The sequence below is a fragment of the Psittacula echo genome (genome assembly GCF_963264785.1).
Source record: "Psittacula echo genome assembly, chromosome: 13".
NCBI lineage: Eukaryota > Metazoa > Chordata > Aves > Psittaciformes > Psittacidae > Psittacula > Psittacula echo.
The window spans coordinates 14394572-14404966 of NC_137749.1; positions in this window are offsets into that span (position 1 = coordinate 14394572).

Sequence of the window (10395 nt, forward strand, 5' to 3'; positions counted from 1 at the left end):
TTCCCCTTGTCCCTGCAGGACCATAAGGAGCCAGAGGCAGCTGGCCTGGGGGAGTGTTGGGACACCCATTTGGGTTATTACCTATCTAGTTGAAGATGTTCCTGCTCATTGCACAGGGTTGGACTAGATGACTCTGAAGGTCTCTTCCAACTCTAACTGTTCTATGATTCTATGATTTTCTTGGAAACAGATCAGCTTCACACAGTTTCTATGAGTTTACTCTGAAAGGCATTATTACCAGCACGATCCTCAGTGAGATGCAGAGGACACACAATACTTCCCAGCTACCTGGGCCAGTGCAACTATAACGATGATCTCAGAAATTAACACACCATTCTTCTGAAAGCCCTTCAGAGAGCCCAAATCCTGATGGAGATGCCCTCAGAAAGGAAGTCCCGGTCCTATTACCCATGTGCAGAACACTCTGCAGGGTGTGGGCCAATGTAGTTTCCATAGCAAGATTATTTGGACCATGACATTGATCTCCATGCCCCCAAATGTCACCCGTTCTGAGTCTGTTTACCATCAAACTTCCCAGACAATGCCCTTCTCTGAGAAGATATCACACGATGCCTCTCAAATGAATGTACTCAGCTGGGGAAGCTGGAGTGCATGCTCATAATCATTTTTCTAGCACATTTTTTGCCTTCCCATGTCTAGTTTGCCAAACAACCTCACAAACACAGTTTTATGATGGAGCTCTACCAGGAAAACTCTTTGATACATATTCATAGCAGATTCTTGGCTTATCTCTGAGCAGCATTCACACATGCTGCTTCCTTGAGCTGCTACTCTTTTTTTAATGCTTAACATATAAAAGTTTAATCACAAAATTGTTTAATGTTTGTTTCTTATGAAAAGCATTATTATTGCTTGAGAAAACTCTCTAGAGGTTCTTCATATATACAGTGCTGCTTGATGCGTGTTGAATTTAGATCAAGCGTGCTGAGATGCAGCACTGCCTAGCTACTGCTTGCCAGGGCTTCCCAAGGTCAAATATTAGGCGAAAAGCTATTGATGGGACGATAACATGAGCCAGAGGAACTGTGTGCATCTTCTGGCACAGATATTTCCTTCTTAATAATAATGACTAGGATGCGGGGCTAAATAAAGGTTTTCTGTAGCCAGAGAAGGCATTCCATCCTCTTCTGGAGCCCAAAGAACAGCTCAGCAAAGGAATAAGCCCTTGAGTAGCTAGGACAGGGTAGATTAACAGCCGAAGGAGTCTGTCTGCTGGGAGGCAATTACTGATAAGGCCCTGGCTGGAGTCAGAGCGGGCTCAGGCAGCAAAGTGCTGCTCATTGCACCCGGTTAAGAGGAGTATTTGCCTTCACTGATGTTCCCCGCTGCCCTGCCTCCTAGAAACCCAGCAGGCTGATGCATAGGAAGACCTTTCCTTGTATTTCCAGGGAAATACAGCAGCCTGGTGGCTGCTGGTAGAAGTGCTGCCGTGGCCCGAGGGCAGGAGCGAGCAGCAGGAGGAGGCTGGAGCAACACCGGAGGTCACATCAGTCCCTGGGGTCTGAGAAACACAGGGAAGGGACATATCCTGGGCATGTTTAATGTGGATATGGGATTTACTGCTACAGCGCAGAGAAGCCAGGTTATAGAAAGCGTCTAACACCCCTCTGAAGGGCTCCCAGAGCTGCTGAGTGCGCCCAGTTCTTTGTGGCTGCATGCTCTGTGCATGGCTAAAACCTTGCACCTTCAGAGGGAGGGATGGTTGCTGAGGATTTCTAACATGAGCAAACCTTGTCTTAGCCAGCAGCAATGTGATTAGATGGAGGCAAAACCCAGCCAGGCCTATCATGATAGAGGAAAGAAAGGCAGGAAAAGATTACTCATGCTGCAGTGGTTAGGATGCTCTGAGGTCCAGGATGCAAACATCCAATTGTGGATCAAATTAAAAGAGAGTCTGGAGAGGGGAAAAACTCTCTTGTAACAGCACTAACATGTTTCTGTGCCTCTGCCCAAAATAGTGCTAAGATAGAGAGACACCAAAGTACTCTGGGTCTTGCTACAAGGTGGTTTAGGTGGCATAGGTGCTTATAGAGCCCTTGGAGAGATCTAGCTAAACTTTTCCGTTTACCCATAGAATTATTGCCCCCATAAGATAAGGACAAGGACACATGACCTATGAGGAGAGACTGAAATACTTTGATCTGGCAAAGAGCAGGAGGCTAAGGGAAGGTATGATAACAACCTTTGCTTGAAAAGGAGTCATACGGATGAAGCAGCCAATTTCTTTGAAAACAGAGCAAGGGGTAACGGCCACAGATTGCACCGTCAGAGGTTTAGGATGGACACTGGGAAAGAATTGTTCCCTAGGATGGTGGTGATTCCTAAGGGCAAGAGGTTTGTTGTCAGGAAAGGTGGCCCTGAGGAGACAAAACATCATGAGAAGTGTGACACACATTTCACCTCTTCTCCCAGCTCTGGCATTAATTTCTGATGTCAGCAGTTGCCCCTCCACTCATTTGGGCTGCCCAGATGAGAAGGGTTGGTAACGGCAGCGGAGGTGCTCCCAGCAGCACTTGTTTTGTGTAACATCCTGGAAACAAAGAAGGACAAACCACCTGCAGGGCAATCTCTGTTTTGGTGCTGTCACCAACCCAAAGTTCTGCTCCACACCTAAATGCAGTCTACAGAGTGCCCCGGTGCTCCACAGACACATGGTCTAGGAGGAGCTCACATTCTTGTTTCTTCTCCCATTTTCTTCCTGCTGGAGATGTCTCGGCCTCATTTCTCCCAGGGACTGGGCAGTTGCTACTCTCCAGGTGCCCATCTATCCTTTGCTTGCAGCAGCCAGCCCATGGCACCCAGCCCCTTCTTGCTGGTCACCTTCAGAAGGAAATGACATGCAGGCCATAAGAAAAAAAGGCTGAGTAAAATTAATTGTCATATTACAAACACTCTCTGAAAGCTTAGAAAAGAGGGTGGGAGACTAAGTGTTGATAATAAAGCAAGTTACACATATTTTAGCAGCAAACTAGCTGTTTCTTGATACCTTGTTGAGTGGTACTACATTGCTGTCTGCTGCAGAAGTCCGGAGTGGGACTTCACAGTGTGTTGAACCACCGATCCCAGCATCTCAGCCACAGAACAGCTCTAATGAAAACGCCCTTTCAAAGGGCAAATGGAACCAAGTTCCTGAGAGGAGTCAGGTCGAAGGCACTGCTCCATAGCAGAGATGTGTTGCATAATTCCTGTCAAGTCATTGCCCTCCTCCTCCTTCCCATCTGCTTCCCCACTGCCTCTGCCTCTGTCCTCTGCACACCCTGTCCTCTCACTGCAGCACAGTGCTCAGCATCCCCCAGCCTCCCTCCCCCGGGGCTCCCATATGCAATGCTCATTTGATTACTATGTATGTGACCTCTCCTGTCCTCAAGCTATTTGTGTGCCTTGGTTGAAGGGTAGGCTCACGAGGGAGTTCCTGCCAGGCACCCGTGACCTTTCTTGTGGCCTGAGCTTTAAGACATTAAAAAGTAAAGCATTCCTTGCTAATGAGCTGGTCCTGGGCTGGAAGAACAAGCCATTTCTCCTCCTCTTGCCTCCCTGTCCCTAAGCACCCAACCAACAGTGGCTGAGCTGTGCTGAGTTGCTGGGTGTTAGCACGGTGCCACGAGCAAGGGCTGGTGTAGATCCCAGTCCAGGTGTCCTGTGACACAGTGCACGGGGTTGGTAAAAGGCCAAAAACCTCAGCAGACCACTTGGAAAGTCTTTTTTTTTTGCTGTCAGATGACAGCTGATGAGTCTCAGATCTTCCAAAACAGAATGGTTGGGATGTCAGGGCACCTCCATGTTACTGTGAAGGCCAGGAGGCAGGAGAACTGGGCTGGCTGCAGAGCTGACCTTGTGGAAGAACTCAAATGCTTCATCTTCTTTGTGACTCTTCCTGAGGATTTTACCCTGATATAAACAACCTAAGCCCTTCAAGAAGTGAAGACAAGAGATAGGGACCTTTGAGGATGCTGAAAGTCATTTATGAAGCAGGATGAGTCACTCTGTGTTTTGTGGCTTCCCAAAATGTTTGTGTTGTAGTGCTGTATGCCCAAGTACAGCTCCCAGGCCAGCTCTGGGGGCATATTTTCGGATGTCCTTTTCAGACCTGAAGTAAACAGTAGCCATTCAGTCACCAAATCCCAAAAGACTTCCCAAATTGAGAAATGCAGCAACTCACTTGTAGCAACTATCAGGCAAGAGCCCTGTAATGACTGCACCATAATGCTAATGTCAAGTAGAGCAAGAACTACATAGGCTGTGATGGTTAAAGGATCGGACTGTAATAGTCAACACAGGTCTTTACTGACACACGCAACACTACCATACATTCCTCTTTGCTAGGACACAGTCCCTCAGCCTCCTTTAAAATGTGTGGCATCTCCAAAGGCCACAGTGTGGACCAGAAGGGCAATCATTAGTATGTTTTCTCTCCCAGCAAAACCCAGGTAACTTGTCCAGCCCAAGGAGTTAGGAGGAGCAGGCAGGACCCATGGCCAATACCAAGCTAGTGAGAGAGGAGAGGATGCTGTCTCGTCAGTCACCAGGAGAAGCAGCTCCATCCCAGGGAGCTGGGAACATTGCGTGGCCCATCACCTGAGGCACAGTCTGGCTGCAGCTTTGCTGCCCATGGAAGACCCCTGCAATCTTCATGCAGATGCTAAGCAAAGCTGTAACGAGAAAACCCACTGAAGGGAAGCCTGCAGCACTTCTTGCAGAGGCGGAAAGAGACCATATTCAGCTATCTTTTCCAGCTGCTGGGAGCCAAGTATACCTCCTGCCTCCTCCTTGCTGTCAACGCCTAGGAAATGCCTTGATTTCAGTCATTGCTAGGATGTTTTTTTAATCTTTGACTTGCTCTTCCAAGTTGATACCTCTTAAATGTTTGCGTTTTCTTGGGTTTTCCAGTATTGAAGACAAAACTCAAGGCTCCTGGAAGCTAGTGTTCACCAAGCTGCCATGAGGCTTTCTTTGTGGTACAAGGGTACTACAATACACTGGTAGATGTGCCATTTTCCTTGCAAAGGCAGAGATGTCCAGAAAATAGCACATACTGTCGTACTACTGAGTCCCCAGTGTTGGTGAATGTGTGGTTAAGGTGCCTCATCCCCCACCCCAGATGTGGCATCTGGTATCTTTATTTCTTCAGCCATGATCTTGTTTTGATTTAGGAGACATCTGCTGACATGGAATCCCAGACTGGTTTGAGTTGAAGAGACCTTAAAGCTCATCCAGGTCCAACCTCCTGCCATAGGCAGGGACACCTTTCACTAGAGCTGATTGCTCCAAGCCTCATTGAACCTGGCCTTGATGGAGAACTTTCATGGATGGCTGCAGACTTGCTTCCCAGAGATCATCTGCTAAGTTAAAAGATGCTCTGGGTACCAGAGCTTGAAGATCTGAGGGTGGCTGTTTCCGAATTCTTCAAGCCCATCTCAATACTCAGTACACATCTGCAACATAATCCCTTTGCTCCTGTACAAAAACCCCAACAATCTGGCCTTTTGCTGCTGAACAATCCTGAGCCAAGACCTTGGAGGAAGGTGAGGCAAAAGCCCTCGGTTGCCTGGAAATGCCCCTTCTGCCTCCTCCCAACCACTTTCTGCACTTCCTCTTGCTTCTGCTGCTGGGTGAATCCATTTTATTAACAGCTCTTCATAAAGCTTGGCAGCATTTGAAAGACTGCAATGTTTGCCTCTGAATATCAATAAGCAGCCTCCTTTCCATCCTAGGGAAGGTTTGAAGTAAGCAGGAGTGAAGCTCTGAGGATCAGTGATCAATGCCAGCCCCATGGGGAGCCCGGGTTTAGGAGATTTGATATTGAAATAGTAACTGAATTCCTGCCCAGAGTGGGCTGAGCAGGAGCTCTCAGCTGCTGGGGATGGAAAGCACTTGGTCTCCAGTCACGACAAGCACCGGCAGCATCCCAGGGGCATCTCCTCCCACCCTCCCCTTGATGCCAGCACCCGCGGCCTTGGCCAGATGGGCCTGCAAAGCATAGGAACAGGTCTTGTCATCCCACTCAGCCTGGTTTTTACATGCAAAATGTTGGCAGAATTAGAGGTGAAATAGCTTTTCCTTCTGCAACGGAAAGCAGCATGGATTTAGGCAATGTCCAGCTTGGTTTCAGGTTGTTGTTGCTTGGGCTTAGCTCCAAGAGCCTAGCAGGGCTCAGGAGGGTGATGGTGGCAGAAGTGGGGATAGGCAGGGATTTGTACTAAGTTGTCTTTTGATGCAGTGTGTATCTGATTGGTTGGGTTTAGAAAAGAGCATTTCATCCATTTCATCTTTTCTCTTTCCTTTCTTTTCAATGAAATAATCATACAAAAAGTTTCTCTGGTCTGGGAGCAAACTTCCAAGAAGTGAGTGACAGAATCACAACACGTTGCCTGGTGCTTGGGCCATTGACATGGGACTCGAGGGACATAAATTCTAGTTCTGAAGAAAGGACAAGAGCGCAGAGCTTCTACTACATGGCAAATCCCCTGCTTGAGATACTTGCTTCGTAGGCTGCCCCCCGCTCTGAGCACATTGGTTTTGACCTAAGATCCCATCCCAGACCTTGGCAATCTTCCCAGATGAGCTTTAATAGAGACTTTCCTGCAAGATATTTCACTTTTGACAAAAATAAACAAATAAGGCTGACAAAAACTACTTTATTTAGCAAATTCCCCAATCAGGCTTTTGGCTGTCTCCATCCATCCAAAATCTGCTGCTGTTCCTGCAAATAAAGCCTGCAGGCACCCTCCTTTGGCTAGCTATAGAGCTGCTCGTGCCCATATTTCCAAATGGATAGAGCTATAGCAATTAGGCATCTGGTTCTTGTGAGTGGCCAGCACCCCAGGCTCCTGGGGTAAGGATGCCCTGCTAAGCCTCTTTGCAAAGGAATGATCTGAGCTTATTCCTGCACTGCAGGGACTACTTGGCCAAGAGGGGACAACAACTTGGAGGTGATGGGGAAGGTCCACTTAGAAGCAGCCCCTTGCCTGAGGGAGATCCTGGAGGGAAGCCAATAAGCTATCCTTGCTCACCTCTGTCTGAATACTCACTGCCATGCAGGTGCTGCTGTCCTGGTCTGAAGGGTTCTGGCAACAGAGGAAGGAGGAACGGATGACACAAGCACCAGTAACACAAGCAGCACTGCTATAGTGGAGTAAGTCCTTAGGGAGCCAGGGATTAGGAGCTACAGGTACCGGCTTGGTTTCCAGTGTCACAAACTCATCTGCAGGGCTGCTTCAGGTCATGTCAGATCAAACCATGACCTGCTCCCCCCTGTGCCCGGGACAGAGACACACAGCATGACTGCTTGTGCCGGTTGTGTCAACTGGAATGATCCCAGTGTCCCAGAACTCACAGCAGTTCCAGGGCTACCTGCCTCTGCTGGAACAAGACACTGGTATGGCACCACTGGGATGTGGCCCTTCTTGCTTTGCTTGTGTTACTAGCACCACATTGCAGAGGTGCTGTGAAAGCCTGATGCCTCTTCCTTTCCAGCTGTTTATTTTCCTCATGTCAGACAATGGAAATCAATGCAGGCAGGTTTGCTCTTGCTGGAAGCTGCTGCTTCATTCAGTCCCTTCAAGCTCCAAATTGTGGTTTCCTATGCAAAGCTGAAAAGATTTACTCCTCTATGGGCAGCTCCCTACATTGGACTTTAACCTGACTACTGTGGAGACCTTTCCTGACATCCAAGGAGTAAAAATAAAGATATCAAGAGCAATTCAGAGACCCTGAAAGCACCGAGAGGGAAAGGGTGAAGTGCCAAAGTGCTATCATTTAAAACAGAAAAATGCCTCAAGGAGAATCAAGAAATGGAGAAGATAAACATGGAAATATCTAGACAGGGATATGGAGAACACCGTATAGAAGAGAAAGTAGAAAATACAGAGAGAAGAGTATCTCCAGTGCTGTTATCCAGGGCTGGAACATGAGCAGGACTGTGGACACATTAGGTTTTGCAATGCTCAGTGATGGGCAGAACTCCTTTGTGCTTCCTGATGCACCCAGCATCTGGCAGAACAGCTTCAACACTTCCTTCTGCCACCTTCTGTTGCTGCTGGCTCACCCAAAGTAACAATACAGCTGATGGCAGCATTTTGAAGGTCACTCTTCTGAGGAATTGGACCAGCCTTTGTCAGACAGGCTTATGCTGATCTGCGTCCCCACCAGTACCACAAAAAGGCATCTATCAGCAGAGGTTTGGCTAACTGTATTTGGATAAGGAGAGGCAAGCAGCAGTGTCCTGCTTCCCCTTTTCTCTCCAGGTTTGTCCTGCTCCTCATGCAGAGGATGCACAACTCCAGCTCCACCATCAACAAAGCAGGGAGATCAATGCCTTGCACAATCAGGTGAGGAACCTCCCTGCACAACATGGTTTCCCCCAGGTTTTGGAATGGCTGAAGCGTGCCCTGTGTTCTCCCTGTTTCTAAGAACAGTCAGCATGAAGAAACATCAAAGGGGACTTTCCAGCCTGCATTTCCTAAAACACAGCACTAGGCAACAGGGGAGGGGAGCTGGTGCATTAAATATGCATCACCTCGCAGATCACAAGGTAGCACTTAGCCATCCTCTAATTAAAAGGCAGCTGCTTCCTAATACAGTGGAAAAAGCTTGCTTGAAGACACTAGATTTTCCCTGCTTGATGGATGATTGATGAGGAGCCCTTTATCTCATTCCAGTTCAGCTCAGAGACATCAAAGGGATCCTTCAGCCTTCTGCAGCCTCCTGGCAGTGCTGCTGAGGGTCCTCTGCTCAAGAGACCCTCTAACCAGGCAAACAATTGGGATCTCACTTGATTCGCTAAGCCAGTACTGAAAAGGTTAATGCAGAGAATAGGTGGAAGCTCTTTTGGACATCCATGCCAGCTACAGAGCTGCTTCCTGCTCTGAAGAGCTTAGAATGAATAAAAGAAATGTTGTTGCACTGAATCAGTCCCTCTAGCGATGAGCTCTGGCTTCCCACTGCTTATTTTCATTAATTAATTACATTTGTATTCATGGAACATGCAAGCGTCCCTATCATGGTCCAAGATCCCACTATGCTGGGGCCTGAACAAACAAAATGAGACAGCTCCTTCCCCAAAGAGCTTCAAGTATGGAAAAACATGAGATGAGATGAGTGAAGCCAGTGAGCCACAGGGTGCAGTGAGATTGGACAGGGCTGCAATCTGATCGTATTCTGGGGAACCAGTGCAGTGTTGCATGACAGTGTGATGCCAAAGGTGCCTTTTGCATCCTTCCCGTGTGCCTGGGATACAGAAAGCCCAGCTGGATTCTCAAATTCATATTCCTCTAGAGGACAGTGGCTCAAATGTGGAAGGGAGCTCTTGCCCCCCAGGCTCAGCACCCCCTTCTTTCCTCAATGCAGGAAGCAGATGGTGAAGGAGGAACCAGCTCTCAGGACCTTGTCACCTCAGGGCTGATCAGAGCATTCCTCCTCGCCCCCCTCTGAGGAGCCTCCCAGAGGACAGAGCAGATTTGAGCCCCTAAGGGAGGGAGCTGCATACAGGTTCTCATGCTCAGCACTATCCTCTACGGCATTGTAGGATCAAAGAGACACTGACTCACAGTCAGCAAGATGCAGATTGCATGTTAAGTGGCTGCATGCAGCTCCCAAATGAAGCTTCCTCTTAGCAAGAACAGAGTCATTAGGGATGAGCCAGTTATTTATGCTACAGAAGAACAGAGGCGATGCTGAGATAATATTCAGAGATGCTTCCCATCTAGCAATAATGAATCAGAGCCTCTTCCTGCTTTTGCCCCAGTTCCCAGCACCTAACCAAGGACCTTTTCTGGTGGCCAGTGGAACTAATGTGCCCCCCTGCACTCTTGCACCAGCTGTGAAACAATGCCTAAAAACCAGGCATGTGAAGACAGGGATAGGGAGGGGAAAGAAAAAATCAACCTTGAATCATACATATTTTTAATACGACAAATTAAAAAGCAAATGAACTCTGGATCCATTTCAAAGCCAATGGGATGAAAAGAATTTACAGTCTTTTTTTCCTGCCTATTTATACCATTTCAGTTAAATCAAGGGATAAATTCTGCCCAGTATCTCCCAGCACCACAGAGCCTTCATGGGTAATCACAGGCCCCCAGGAGTGTGGATGGTACTTAAGGTAAAGCACAGCTAAATGCTTTGCAGGAGCAAGGCCTGAGCTTGTTAGTAGATCTCAGATAGGAGCACTGTATGGGAGGCAGAGAGGGCTACAGTGATTTTTGCATAATCCCTCCCAAGGATGTGAGCTGCTAAATGTGCAAATATTTGTCAAAGGTAAACAGAGAGAAAAGGTTTACTTAAGATGAAATAACACACAGCGAGGAGCCGTCCTGGAATGAGCTTAAGAGGGAAAACATGCATGGATTAGAGCCTGCTTCAGAGATCAGCTCCAAG